The sequence below is a fragment of the Diceros bicornis genome, chromosome 8, assembly GCF_020826845.1.
Source record: "Diceros bicornis minor isolate mBicDic1 chromosome 8, mDicBic1.mat.cur, whole genome shotgun sequence".
In the NCBI taxonomy this organism is placed as follows: Eukaryota; Metazoa; Chordata; class Mammalia; order Perissodactyla; family Rhinocerotidae; genus Diceros; species Diceros bicornis.
In genome coordinates, this window is record NC_080747.1 from 71340950 (window position 1) to 71356080 (window position 15131).

Here is a 15131-nt window from a genome sequence, read left to right on the forward strand (position 1 = left end):
CACTCATATGTGGAATATAAACCAACACATGGACAGAGAAAACTGTACTGTGGTTACCAGGGGCGGTGGGGGGTGGGCACAAGGGGTAAAGGGAGTCATATATATGGTGATGGACAAACAAAAATGTACAACCCAAAATTTCACAATGTTAAAAACCATTAAAACATCAATTAAAAAAAAAAAAACTATCTATACCAAATTCTCTTAAAATGGTCTATTTAAAGAATGCAATGTCTTCAACTTTTTAAAAAATCTATTACATATAATAGAACAGGAAGACAGAAGCAGGAAAAGAATATTTACCCTAAGACACTTCACTCTAAGGAACTTACCAACCTTTGGGACTTATAAAGACTGTACATTAATATCAAGTGAAAGTGTAACTCAGCCTAAACTCTAAACCAGAATTTTTAAAAAATGTATCTAAGATTCTGACTCTTAGGGAGAAAAAAATATGATACTCCCCCTTTCCCAAATATATTAAGAGATTAAAGACACCAGGAAAAAAAAAGAGATATGGTCCATGGAAGTGTGTTTCTCTCACATCCTGGCATGTTATGACATGAAGCAGACAGGAAGTTGAGACCATTTTTTTGCTCCTCTAAGTGCCAGTAAAGTTATATCAATTAACAAAATAGGAGGTTCTGAAGAAAAAAGTATGTCACACAGACGCAGATAGGCTTTACTGGTTCACTGTAGAGAATATGTAACAAAACTAATGTAGTTTTACATGTAAACACAACTTACAATGAATTACAGAAAACAGGACAGAGCAAAAGCATATACTTTTACTACTACTATGTTAAGTCAGTCTACTTTATTTTCTTTTTTCAAGCTGCTTTGCACTTATAATCTATATCACATTTTAGCATATATTATCAACATGTAATACCATTATGCAGAATACCGTATTAACTCATATTATACTACATTATTCTCATAACTAAGGTCTGTGCAAGCAAAGAGTGACTTTTATACTACACATTAATCAGAAGAGTATTAAGTAGAAAGAGGAACTCCAAATGGCACTTTGATTGAAAGCACCTCCAAAGAAACTCAATGCTATATAGCTACTGCTGCAGTACCTACTACAGGCAGCAATAGTATTAGACTCATTCTAGCTATTTCTACTATTATACAAATCAACATATACTGAAATTATTTCAATTAACATAACACTGCATTCTGGATATACAGTATTTTAATCACAATCACATGTAAATATTTTAACAAAGATATTAATTTCTATTTTTGAATCATTTTATTTCAAAGGTAAATGTTTCTCGAAATTTCTTTTTTTTTACATTTTTTTTTTTGTATGTGAGGAAGATCAGCCCTGAGCTAACATCCATGCCAATCCTCCTCTCTTGTTTTTTGCTGAGGAAGACCAGCCCTGAGCTAACATCTATTGCCAATTCTTCGCCTTTTTTTTCCCCTTTTTCTCCCCAAAGCCCCAGTAAATAGTTGTATGTCAAAGCTGCACATCCTTCTAGTCGCTGTATGTGGGACGCCGCCTCAGCATGGCTGGACAAGCAGTGTGACAGTGCGTGCCTGGGATCCAAACTCAGGCTGCCAGTGGCAGAGGGCACGCACTTAACCGCTAAGCCATGGGGCCGGCCTCTCTTTTTTTACTTTTAAGTCAGAAAAAAATTAAGTTATACTAATTATTTCCTTATAATTTACAAAAACAAAGAGTACAGATTTTAAATTTTACATTTTCAAATAGTCCAAAAGAAAATATATTGTGCCAATTGTTAAATGAGAATCTGGTGCTTTGACAAACTGGATTATAGCTTGAACAGTTCCTACTCAGTCAAGGTATACGTGACTTCCAACAATTTACTACTGTGACTTAAAAAAAAAAAAAAGGTTTTTCTTAGCATTAGCAAGTATTAGATGTAATTATTATCAAAGTCTGCTTGTTAAATATTGATGTCATTTCCAGGGTCTATAAACAACATTTTCACTGCACTGAATACTTTGTAAGATGTCTATTTTGGGGTCTGTTTTATTAAGAAGGCATTCTATGGATGCTTCACTACCATAATCATTTCCTTGTTTGAACTGGACCACTTAATTTATTACAGTCATAATAGTCTGAAAGGGGCCGGCCCACTGGCGCAGTGGTTAAGTGCGCGCACTCCACTATGGCAGCCCAGGGTTCGCAGGTTCAGATCCCGGGTGCACACCGATGCACCGCTTGTCAAGCCATGCTGTGGTGATGTCCCATATAAAGTACAGGAAGAGGGCATGGATGTTAGCCCAGGGCCAATCTTCCTCAGCAAAAAGAGGAGGATTGGCATCAGATGTTAGCTCAGGGCTGATCTTCCTCACAAAAAAAAAAAAAAAGTCTGAAAGTCTAGTATAAAGTATTAAAAAAAAATAAAGGACTTGAATTTTACCTAAACATGTGAACTAAATGTATGAAATCTCTCTTAGGAGGGGCCTCTATTACTTATTATTTTTATTTGACAATGTCATAGAAGTCATAGGCTTGTACTTAAGATAACAAGTGATAATCATTTGAATAAAAATATAAAGCCTACCAAAAAATAAATTTACCAGTAATTTGTCTCCCAGTGTGAAAAGATGAGATATTTCCTCCTGGATATGTGAAAAAACACAAAGCTGAATAATAATTATTACTTACTTCAGGGAGAGCTGTGCTGGTCAGGCACAGGCCCTTTGAGCAGAGCACACTGCTAATCTTTTGCCCAATTTGGGAGGAAGTGTGGAGTTCAAGGGCTGGCAGCACAGTTACTGGAAGGGCTGTCATTGACTGGTTGGCTTGCAAAATCCTATTCACTAAAGTCAGTTGCTGATTACAATGACTTAAAACCAATTCTAAAAAACTGTCATTTACAAAGCAGGTTTAAAACCGGTTTGGGCAAACCACGGCTATACAAGAATTAGTCTTCTCCTAGGAGTTTGGGAATTTCCTTTTATTTTTATAAGGTAAACCCTATACACACATAAACCTTATACACACATAAACCAGCACACACATATATACTAAGGGTAAATACTAGGCATATGGTTTCATAACCACATTTCAAGAAACTTCAATAAAAATTAGAAATATTGTCAGTATTAAGATGAAACACCATTTGTCTTATATTAATTAATCAATCAGTCAGTCCGTCATCACATGTTACGTTGCAGTTTCTGGAAATTGAAAGACAAATATAAAAAGCAACAACCAAGTGCTTTAGAGCAGTGCTATTCAAAGTGGGTCTGGTCCACAAACTTTTTTTTACAGATCTGCAGTGAGGTAAGTACAAAAATGGAGTGTTTAGAAACTCTCATAGCAAAGTTATATTTGACAGAGAAATTTTATGTTTGTTGAATCTAATTAAAAATAGAGCTTTGTATTTTGTGTGTCCTTTTAGTCATTTCCTTTTTCTAGTAATTCATTCTTGTTGTCTTTTACAAAAATACTGGTTCACAATCCAGCCGTTTTAGCACGCACAGTTTGAGAAGCACTACTTTAGGGATTCAAGAAAGGCAGATATCCACAATAGACGAGGCTGTGTTACGTTTCGCTACTAAGATACACACAAAAGGAATGTGTATCACACACCAAGCAAGTAAACACCTGCATCAAAATTTGAACACGGTGTTGGTGGCTTAAGAGAAAATCCCTCAGAAGATGATGCAGCGTACTTAAGAAAAACTGCATCATCGATCCTCTAGACGGACTAGGAAATTATACTGTCTGGAAAAACAAATGACTAAGATAAAAACTGCTTCACCCTAAATGTGAAGAAATTTAGGAATACCTTAGCCAATCTATCTCTTGTATTTTCTTTTAAAAAAAAATGTATGCACAAGAGTAATCTAATTTTTTTTAAAGTTATCTAAAATAAGTCCCCTCAAAAAGATGAATAAGATGTGACATAATTCCTACCATTAAGGAGCCTGAATCATCTAGATAATAATGTGGTGAAGGCAAGAGTAGAGAGATATACTGAATATTATGGGGGAACCTAAACTAGTCTGGGCGATCAAGAAGGCTCCCCATCGAATGTGATAGCTCACATGTACTCAAAGTCCCCATTCCACTCTATCCAACTATAACCAAGCTTCACATATTCTACTTCCTAAATTTCTCTCATATTTTGGCCTTGCTTCTCCTACCACATCTCTTTAGTCACAGGCCCCATCATCTTACAGCTATTATTACAGCCTTCTAACAGCCTCTTCTCTCACCAATACATCCTTCTTACTGCTGCCAGTTATTATTCCTAAATTCAAATCTGATCACATCACCTCAATGCTTAAAACTTCCATGGATAATGTAATGGTAAGTAGAAAAAACTGGACACAACTGTATGACCTCTATTGCGTAAATACATATCTGTGGTAGGTTTCCAACTGCAAGATGGGCTCCAACTGCAACTGCCATTTTGGAATCAATTAATGAAATGATTCCAAAAGCCTCTGTTTATTACAGAGAAATTTGTGGAGGAAAATAAGGAAACATACGTTTAAAGTGGGCCACAGAACTTTAAGGCATGGCTCATACAAATATTCCCAAAGCTGTTCAAATTCTAACAAGGAAAGAGAAATGACTAAACGTTTACTGTTATTACACCCAGCATGTCTGTTTTAACTAGGCTAAATATTCTTATATATTGTAAACATTTTATAATACTTTAAAGTCCCTTATATAATGATCATATGGTACGCTTGTTGGTTTTTTTATAGGATTTAAAAAGAGAGAGCATGGTGTGGCAGAAATAACAGTGAGTTAGGTATTAAGAGAATTGAATTTTAATAACTACATTACTAGGAAGTTACCTAATCTCTCCAAGTCTCAGTTTCTTCATTTATAAAAGAGCAGGGTTGGTCTAGCCAGGGGTCAGCAATCTTTTTTTTTTTTTTTTTCTGGGAAAGATTCACCCTGAGCTAACATCTGTTGCCAATCTTCTTCTCTTTTTTTTCCCTCCTCCCCAAAGCCCCAGTATATTGTTGTATATCCTTTTTTTATATCATTATACTTCTATTTCTGCATAGATTACATCATGTTCACCACCAAAATACTAATTACAACCCATCACCACACACATGTACCGAATCATCCCTTTCACCCTCCTCCCTCCCCCCTTCCAATTGTTGTATATCCTAATTGTCAATCCTTCTAGTTCTTCTATGTGAGCCCCTACCACAGCACGGCTACTGACAGCCAAGTGGTGTGGTTCTGTGCCCAGGAACCAAACCCAGACCACCAGAGCAGAACACACCGAACTTTCTTTAACCACTAGGCCATCAGGACTGGCTCAGCAATCTTTTTCTGTAAAGGGCCATATAGTAAATATTTTAGGTTTTGTGGGCCATCCAGACTCTGTCATGACTACTCAGCTATGCCACTGTAATACAAAAGCAAGCAAAGACAATACACAAAAGAATGAGTGTGGTTGTGTTCCAATAAAACTTTATTTACAAAAGTGACAGCAACCTGAGTTTGGCTTACTCAAGATCCTAGTTTTAGGTAATCACTGTGTACTTCTACTTCTAAACGATGAAAGCACTTCTTTTGTATTTAAAATTACTTAAGCTGTTGCCTTGCTTTTTAGAGAAATCTGTTAGCCATACCTAACACAAGGCACATAAACTAGTGGTTAAACGCAGACTTTAGAGCCAGACAGTTTTGGGATTCCCTATTAGCTGTGTAGCCTTGGGCAAGTCACTTAAAGTCACTCTGAGCCTCAGATTTCTTGTAAGGTTGCTGTTAGGTTAAACGAAGTAATATATGCAAAGTACTTAGCCCTGTATCTAGTACACAGTAAGCATTCAATAAATTGACATTTTACTTTTATAAATTATGTGATCCTGAGTCCTTGGTCAGGAACACAACCCTCCAATCAATGTTTTTTACAGTAAAGAAATAAAATATGCTTTATAATGATCTACATTTGGATGCATTTTTCACTATAGGAAAAGATGACTGGCTATATTACCCTATGTCTTCCCGGGTTTTTTTTATGACAACAGTCAGTATTTGTTGAGTGCTATCTACTTACTAGTTGTATGATCTTGGGTAAGTTACATAACCTTTCATTAGCCTCAGTTTTTTCATCTGTAAAAATGAGGAAAATAACAGTACCAACTTCATAGGAGTGTTATAAGGATTAAACGGATTAATAAAATTGTCTGCCATATACACTCTATAAGTAATTGCTATTATTTGAGTTAGATATTTCACATTAGTTCATTTCAATCCTCAGGACAACCCAAAAGGTAGCATTCCTATATTTACAGTTGTGGATAATGAGGCTCAGAGGAGTTAAGAAACCTACCCAAGGTCACACAGCTATTAAGTGGCAACGCCCAGGACTCAACATAGGCTCTAGGACAAAGATGGCATTAACTATATCCTTGTATGGGGAGTGTAACTATATCTTTGTACAGTATGTATAAATTACTTTTGTGTGTGTGTGTGTGTGTGAAGAAGATCAGCCCTGAGCTAACATCCGTGCTAATCCTCCTCTTTTTGCTGAGGAAGACCGGCTCTGAGCTAACATCTATTGCCAATCCTCCTTTTTTCCTTTTCCCCCAAAGCCCCAGTAGGTAGCTGTGTCATAGCTGCACATCCTTCTAGTTGCTGTATGTGGGACGCAGCCTCAGCACGGCCGGAGAAGCGGTGCATCAGTGCACGCCCAGGATCCAAACCCGGGCTGCCAGTAGCGGAGCGCCAGCACTTAACCACTAAGCCACGGGGCCGGCCCTATAAATTACTTTATGAGAACTAAAATACAGATGTTAATAATATCCTCCCCACACAGAAAATGTTTTAGATTTTTTTTAAAGTTCAAGAGTAAGAGAATACACATTAAATCACTGATCTTAAAAGGCCAGTATTCCCGTAGGTAAAATTTTTGCTGAAATGATTCTTCTTTGTTTTCCATATCCAATTAATTTAACTCAAACTTTCATTATTAAACTAAAAAAGCAATCCTCTGCATTAAAGTAACTAAATATGCAACATAGTGACTTATCTTTTATACATAAAGTATTATGCAAAAGCTGGCATTCAACTCTAATTGATCTTTGAGATCCATATAGACCTTTCAGACTATTTTTATAAAGAACAAATTGAGAAAGCCAAATACAGTTCTGTTACTTGATTCTGTAAATCCCCAAGTATTGATTTAGAACCTTGAACTCTGAAAAGCATTCAGATTTCGAATGAAAATACTGATCAAAATCAAACAGAAAAAGAAAAAACAAAACTCAAGGAAAAACACACAAGCACATTACTCCGCTGGGCAGATTCATTCATAAGGTTGTACAGCATCACTTGACCCACCTCATACTTTTCAGCCCTTTGACTGCTACTGGTAACCGACCCAGAAACAGAAGCTGGCTTTACCGTGTGAAGCCCCATAGCCCAGCAACCTATCACTAACAAGGAAAATACAGCTTACTTACAAACTCTATTACAAGAATGAACTCAAACTTAGAACTCTAAGTTAATTCTGAAATTCCCAAAATGCAAATAAGATTAATTTTAAATATTATAAATTAAAATTACAAACTATAATCTAATCTACATAAATTGATTGTAAATACCATATACTTTTTATTCTTTCTAAACCAAGCAATACTGAAAGTCAAAATGATCATCAATTAAGACTTAATATAACTTTACACTCTGTGCTATACAAGAAGAAATATTATACAACAACAGATATACTATATAAATATCATCTAGTTTGGAAGATAAAATACTTAATTTTCTTTAGCATTTGGTGTTTTATTGAGAAAAGAGAAAAAAGTCTGAATTTCAGAATAAACAAACCAAACTATCTTTTAGCATTTCAAAATAATATTCTTACATGCTGGATTGTACTAGGGTGCCATTCTTGCCATGCATTCTATTGCCCATCAAGGCGGGGGGGGGGGGGGGCAGGACACAGTTATCTACCTAAGGATAATGGACGGATAATCAGCAGTGTCACCTCCAGATATTAAGAAGCAGCACTGTTATTCGTATGAACATTTTATATCATAAACATCAATCTCTAGTTCTGGAAGAAAACCAGGCACTCACAGTGCTTCAAAAATTACCTGTTCACTTTCTTTTATCAAAAAAACTAATTTTAAAAATAATCTGCAAAATATCTAGTAAAGAAACCTGCCTAAATAACTGAAGCTAATGGTTCCTAGAATCTTTGGGGGGAGGATGGTCACGAACCCCTTTTGAACATCTGTTGAAAGCTGTGAGTCTTCTCCCCAGAAAAGTACAGATATACACAGAGTTCACAGACTCTTGGAAGACCATTTATGGGCACAGCCACAGATCCAAGTTAAGAACCAGAGAGATGAAGTAGAAATTTTCCGAAAATCCCTTTGACTCTCTTCCATAATTTTACCTCTGAGTTACAAGAACCAACTAAATCATTCATAACCAGACAATGAACTCTCTGGTACAGGCAACCCTTTAAACAATAAAGTTTGATAGTATTTACACAAGCAGTATTCACCAGAAAATTATACTGGTAGCATTTTAAAACACAGCATGTAACTAGTGATATCAAAGAATGCTATAGTACATTACAGTTTACAAAATGATTTCATATATTATAACAATTAAAATTTTTATCCCCCTTTTACAGCTAAGGAAACAGAGGTTCAGAAAATAACTTGCCATAGTCACATAACCAAGATGTGGAGAGCTGGGAATCTAATCCAGAGTTGTCTAGTTCTAGAACTGAGCTCAGTACATTGTTATATCCCGATGCTTCTACAAAAGCCCCGCAGACAGAGAAAACATTCAAAAAAGAAAAACAAAAAGACTGATGGGTCACACTGTATTACAGACATATCTTGACATCAGTGAAGAAAAATTAATATACTTAAAAATGTTCGATTTCCTCTTGCTTCATTGGTTAACATAAAACATGTTTTTCAGAAAACCGAAGAAATGGTCAAGCTAATCATTTTAGGATTGAGAAATATAATGTTTTGTTATTCCATGAAGCATTTCTCGTCCCTCATCTCTTTAGTTCTTAATATACAAAAATAAACGACTCTTTATTGAAAATTCAAATATAAGAAACCAAAATTTAAAAATCCAGTTTTTCTTAAAAACATAAAAGCTATTTAAAATTAATTTTTAGGATGGTCAAAATATTCCCTTTAATCTTTTTAAAATGACAATACCCATTTCAGTTCTCTACAACTCTTAAAAGTTCTTGATTTTTTAAAAAAGGATCATTTGTCTAAACCCATAGAATGTACAACACCAAGAGTGATCCATAAATTCTGGACTTTGGGTGATAATGAGTATTAAGTTCATCGATTGTAACAAATGTACCATTCCAGTCTGGGGATTTTGATCGTGGGGGAGACTGCATATGTGGGGCAGGGCAAGCAGCATATGGCGGCAAAGGGTATATGAGAAATCGCTGTACCTTCCACTCAACATTGCCATGAACCTAGAACTGATCTCAATATAAACTCAATTTTGAAAAAGGGGGGGAGGGTCAAAATTTATCTACCACACTTTCTTTTTAACAAATGAGGAAACATTGTTTTTAAAAAGCTACCCTCACTGACTGTGAATTAAATTTCCTGCCAGGATACAGAACGTGCAATTGTTACAGATTATCATATGAAAAAACAATAATAGTAATCGTATCAAATGCTAAAAAAAATTAGCTTTAAATGTTAATATGATGAAGTGAAATGCAATAGTTGAGTATAATATCCTGAGGTTTATTTTTATACTTATGCTCATATCGTTTGGTATCTTAAAGGCAAGATATACACTGACTAAAAAGTTTGAAGTGGGTCATGAGTTGACCGACAAACTAAAGGGGGTGCCAGGAGGAAGGAAGAGGAAAAGCAGCAGCCAATGATGAAAGCCACCGCCAAGCGGAGGTCTCTGCTCGTCCAAGTCCACCCTTCGGCAGGCTCAAGACGCGAGGGAGATAGAGGAAGAGGATTTCCTCCCAGAACGAGTGTGAAGACGACCAAGAGTCGAACAATTATCAGCTACACAGGAGAAAATCAACGCAAAGGAAGAAAAAGCGCAACCGGCAGATAAAATACTTGTATCAACCCAGGTTCCTTCAAAAACCTTTTCCCAAAGAACCTTCCCAAAGCGGTAATATTAGCACAGAGTAAAGGGCCAAACATAATGACGCTATGAAAACAGGTTAAAAGGAATACTGAGAAAAGTTCAATTTCCCACGAAAAGTCGTTTGATTAAACATTGCCAAGTGGGAACATACACAAAAAGCTTTTCAAACCCAGACGCCCAAACGCTGGTACTGTGCAAATCCCGCAAAGGACGAGCTAGAAACGTGCGCTACGTAGACCCACAGCCCTCCCTGAAGACACCAGCAAGCGACCTCAGCCCAGGACTGAGCCGAAGGAGCAAAGAGGGGCATCTGCGGGTGCTGAAAGAGGCTGCAGTTTCCGGCGTCACCCCGGGGCGCTCCTCGGTTCGGTCTCCAGCGCCCCGAGGGTGCACCGGGCGCGGGCAGCGCGCTCCGTGGACGCGCATGTCCCGACGGGCAGCGAGCCTGCGGCGGGCAAGTCCAGGTGGGCGGCTAATCCCCAGTACGGGCAAGGCCCGAACAGGCACCAAGCCCGGCGGGCGGCGGGTCCCGGCGCAGCAGGGCCCGGGGACCGCCCCCCTGCCCCGCCCCCACAGGCCGCCCCCCCACACGCCGCACCGGCGGCTGCTCAGTCGCCGGACCCGCGGAGCACCTGCCTGGCCTTTCTTCCCAAGACCGAGGGGAGCGAGCCCAGGGGCCCCGGCGAGGCTGGGCCAGAGGCTGCGGTTCCCCTCGGGGAGCGCGACCCCGTTCCTCCCGCCATGGGGGCGACAGAAACGGGGCACGGGGTAATGGGCCCAAACCCTCTCCGCTGCGGAGTTGTGGTTGCTGCTCTCAGGGCTGGAGGATCCCCGCGCCGGAGCGCCAGCCGGGACGGCGTTACGATTTGGGGCTGGGGGCAGGGAGGGCTCGGCGCGAGCGACAGGCACCGCACAAAGGAAGAGGGGAGTGAGGGGAACGAGCGGCCGGTTACGGTTACCTCGATCCTCGCCTCGTCTCTGCGCTCGCTTCCTCCAGGCCTCGCCAAGGCTGCAGCCGCGCTACCCCGCTCCCAGTCCTGCGCCGCGCCGCACCAGCCCGCGCGAGCATTCGACGGACGCGCGGCCTCGCCGAGCCCCGGCTGGCGCCAGGCGTCTTCTCGCCTCAGCCCCCCGAGAGCGACGGCTCCGGGGGCGGGGCGAGGAGCGCGCCCCGGGACCTGCGCACAGCACTCTGGGAAGTGTGGTTTTTGGTTACCTTCTCTGGGTGCCCGCCCCCAGCTCGCGAGGCGGCGGCGGGAGGCTTCGGGGCTCTGGATAGCGGTGTCCTGCCGGGTCAAGGCACACCAGGGCCTCGCGGACGTCTTCAAAACGCGTTTTTAGAGGAAACACTGCATAAATACCTCTGAAGTTATCGTTTCTTCACTTCCGTGGCTGTACAAATTTAGTTTCCTTTATATCCAGGTCTCCTCCTGCGCATTGTGAGTATTTTTAGGGTTTATATGTCTTGAAAAAAAAAAAAGGAAAAAAAAGCTTCTGCTTTTATTCGTGCGTCACTTTCTCTACGTGCTCTACAAACAATATACAAAACAGCTTGTATTTATAAATACATACCCACAAACCTAAGGAAGCAGTTCATTGACCTAAGCGCTGGTGCTGAAAACCACTGCAAGTAAAAGTGATGTCGGAATAAACCGATTTTTCAGTGAAGTCAATGGAATGTAGGAGAGCAGAGATTAAGAGAAAGCAAAGAAAAAATTTTAAAAATAGGATATTTTCTTAAATGTGTCTTTTGTTAGAGCAACCTCAAGCTTTCACAACCCTAGGAATCTATGTCATGATAAATCCAACCCTAGGTACATTTATGAATATTAACACATAGGCTTACATTGGTTTTGCCGAAAGCTTTTTTTTAAAAACATTAGCATCTTATGTAAAACCCTCAAAATGACTATTTGAATTATTTCATTTGTAGAAAAAAACTGTTTTTACAGAGCAGAAATAGAAATAATTTTTAACATTTCAAAATTATTTCTCTTCAGAGCATTGTTTTTCAAATTTAATGCCAATGCCCTTAGAAAAGTAGAGCGAGACCAGTTTTAAACTGTGCACTTAAAAAAAAGAAATTGTAACATTTTCTGGAAGCATGATGTAATACAATATATAATAAGACCATGTTCTAATAGAAATTTTTTTATGGTCTGAATTTTTCTTAATTGGATGTGCTACTAAAAAAATGCTTATGGAGCAGAACTACTCTTTTTTCTCTGCTAATTAACATATACAAAACAATAGACTACTTGTAGTTACTAACTAGATCAAAGACATATAGACAATATTTCAATGTTGTTATCGTTTATTTATTCAGGGATATTTACTGAGAACGTATTATATGCCAGACCCTGAGCTAGGAACTGGGAAATACACAGTGAACAAAATTAAATAGCCCCTGCACTTGTAGAGACTTAAGATCTAGTAGAGGAGACAGAGGAACTAAACAGATAATGAGAAATGAAAAGGTCTGCATAGGATGGCAAAGAGAGAGAGAGAGGGAATACATAAGGTACACCAACCTAGAGCTTTTTTTGGGGGGAAGAGAGGCAAAAATTCTGAAAATTAAATGAAATGCTCAAACCAAATGACATAAACTGGGGGGGGAAGTCCTTCCTTAAAGTGATAGATCCACAACAATGCTCTCAAATAATTATTTTTAAAAATATGTATCTTACAAAACAAGACATCTCTTGATGTGGTTCAGGACACACTATCGCAAAATACAGCACCTTGGCATGTTGAATACCTTAAACTGAAGGAATTTGAGAACATACAGAAGCAGGAAGGTCATTCTGACCGCACCCTCCGCTATTTCCTCTCCCCCACCCCTTCTTCCCTGAAACAGGTCATAAAACTCTCGTGTGAAAGGTACCCTCGCTGTACCAGGAGGAAAGAAGACATTCTTATCACCAGAGATGGAATTTAGGGCCAAGAAGGCTGTATAAACAAATTTTGTTAAACTAACTCGTATCTTCCTAGTTACTTCTTCACCATTTATTACCCCTAGCCCAAACCCCTTTGTTTTGTCAATTATTCACAAATTTATTTTTTTCTTTCTCTAAACGGTATAAAAGCTTCCTGCTATGGTTTCTTCTTTAGGTCTTCATTCTGTTGGGAAGGCTCCTATGCACATGTAAAAATTCAATAAAATTTGTATGCTTTTATCCTGTTAATCTGTCTTTGTCAGTTTAACTTTCAGACCCAGCCAGAGACCTTAGAAGGGTCAAGGAAAACTTTTTCCATCCCTACAACCTCAACTAAAAGAAAAGGACACACATTTCCTAAATCTAACAAGGAGTATCTTCTTAGCTTTTGTTCATTCCTTTCTAGCTCTGTTTGAGAATAAACAGGACTGGCCCTTAATAAATAAGGATCTTTTGTTAGAGATGCCTTCCCTTCCCTAAAGTCCCATAAATTAAATTAAAACTAAATTAAAACTGGAAATGATTTGATATCTGTTGGCTCATTTTCTGATTGTACTTTGGTCCAAATAAATTGCAATGTTTTAACCGTAATCAACATTGGCATTTTAAGTCTTTATCTCTAATCCTAGAATAAAAGACTTTATAACTGCAGAAAGAATTGAAGATGCAGCCTGCAGAGGGATTTGGAAAGATTTATGAAGAGGACAATTTTATCTTCATTTCCAATGGAGGCAAAGCTTGCGGCCAGAGGGCAGTTCTCTGAAGAGCTGCCTGTCTAAGAACACTTCCCCAGAGAGCCTGAGAACCACCAGCAAGACCACCCCTCCCTGTTCAGGTCAGAGTCACTGGCTGGCAGTTGCCTTTCTTCCCACCCCTCACTCCTGTCTCATCACCCTCCTCCACAGCCAACCTGTACGTGGTACTTCAGTTTCCCGGTCACTTCCTGCCTTCTGCTGCAGGGCACACGGGATGGCTGTGCTTTCTGCCCTTGGCCCAGTGGCTCATCTTACACTGTTTAGTTTATGACAGTTCTTCCATCCATTCCCCTTGCTATCAATCCGACATAGGTATCTCTAAACCTTTGCTGACCTTTTTTCACTTTCATCTCTGAAATATTTGAATTTCCCTAATTTCTCTCTGGGCCATTGTAATTACTGTGCCTTCTCCCTCTTTGCCTGGCTAACTCCCACTTACCATCCACTATTAACTTAGATACTGTTTTCATCGGGGAGTCTTTCCTGGCTACAGTCTTCTCTCCTCTCATCTGGGTTAGTGCCTCCTATATATGCTCACATTGCAACCTATTTTTGCCCCTAAGGTAGCACTTATCAGTGAATATTTTAGTTACCTCTTTCATTTGTCTGAAAGCTTCTTGAATAGAAAGGAGAAGCACAGTACTTGATATATAGCAGCTGTTCAATAAATACTGGGGCAATAAATGAATGCATATCAACTTTGTGCAGTCAAGAAGGACTCAGCAAATGTTTCTGTAAAAGGCCAGATAGTAAATATTTAAGGCTTGCAGACCATAAAGTCTCTGTTGCAACTGTTCCACTCTGCTTCCTAAAGGACGGTGGCTGGTTCTCACTGGTGGCTCCAGAATATCTCTATAAGATAGAATTTGAGTGGAAGGAGTAGGAGTGCAGCTCTGGGCTAGAGGATATTACTTGAGGATATATTTACGTAGCAGGTACATTGTTCCTGTTTAGAGTGATTATTTATTTTGGGTACTTTCGGGGTAGGTTGGTGGATGGAGCTGAAGCAGAAGGCATCTTGGGATGGCCACTGCTAGTTAAGTTTGTGCACTAAATTATTTCTTTTGAAAATTACTTGTGTTTGTGAGTTTTTAAAACTTATAATTTAATCCAGGTTTGGTTTTTTTCCCTCATTTTTAACATTCCACTTTTGCTGTTCCGTCCTGCCTAAGTCAAATCACTTTCCATTTCCCGTGAACCTGCCTTAGACATAGTTGAGCTTTCCAGCTGCATACGTGGGGAGCTGTGGATTCTCTCTAGAGCAAAATGTGAAATGACAAGATGAGAGCAAATTGCCTCCATCCCTACCATACTCCAGAAGTATTGTGACTTTAGTTATCAGAAAAACACATT

At 39.2% G+C, this 15131-nt stretch overlaps 1 protein-coding gene across 2 annotated transcripts in view; it reads right to left on the reverse strand.

The window, feature by feature from the left end:
- KLHL8 (kelch like family member 8) overlaps positions 1-11134 on the reverse strand; it is a 53604-nt gene extending 42470 nt beyond the window's left edge. For both annotated transcript variants that reach the window (XM_058547461.1, XM_058547460.1), the window contains exon 1: positions 11047-11134. The gene's annotated coding sequence lies outside the window, so the exon portion shown is untranslated. The remainder of the gene's footprint in view (positions 1-11046) is intronic.
- Positions 11135-15131: the final 3997 nt, after the last annotated feature.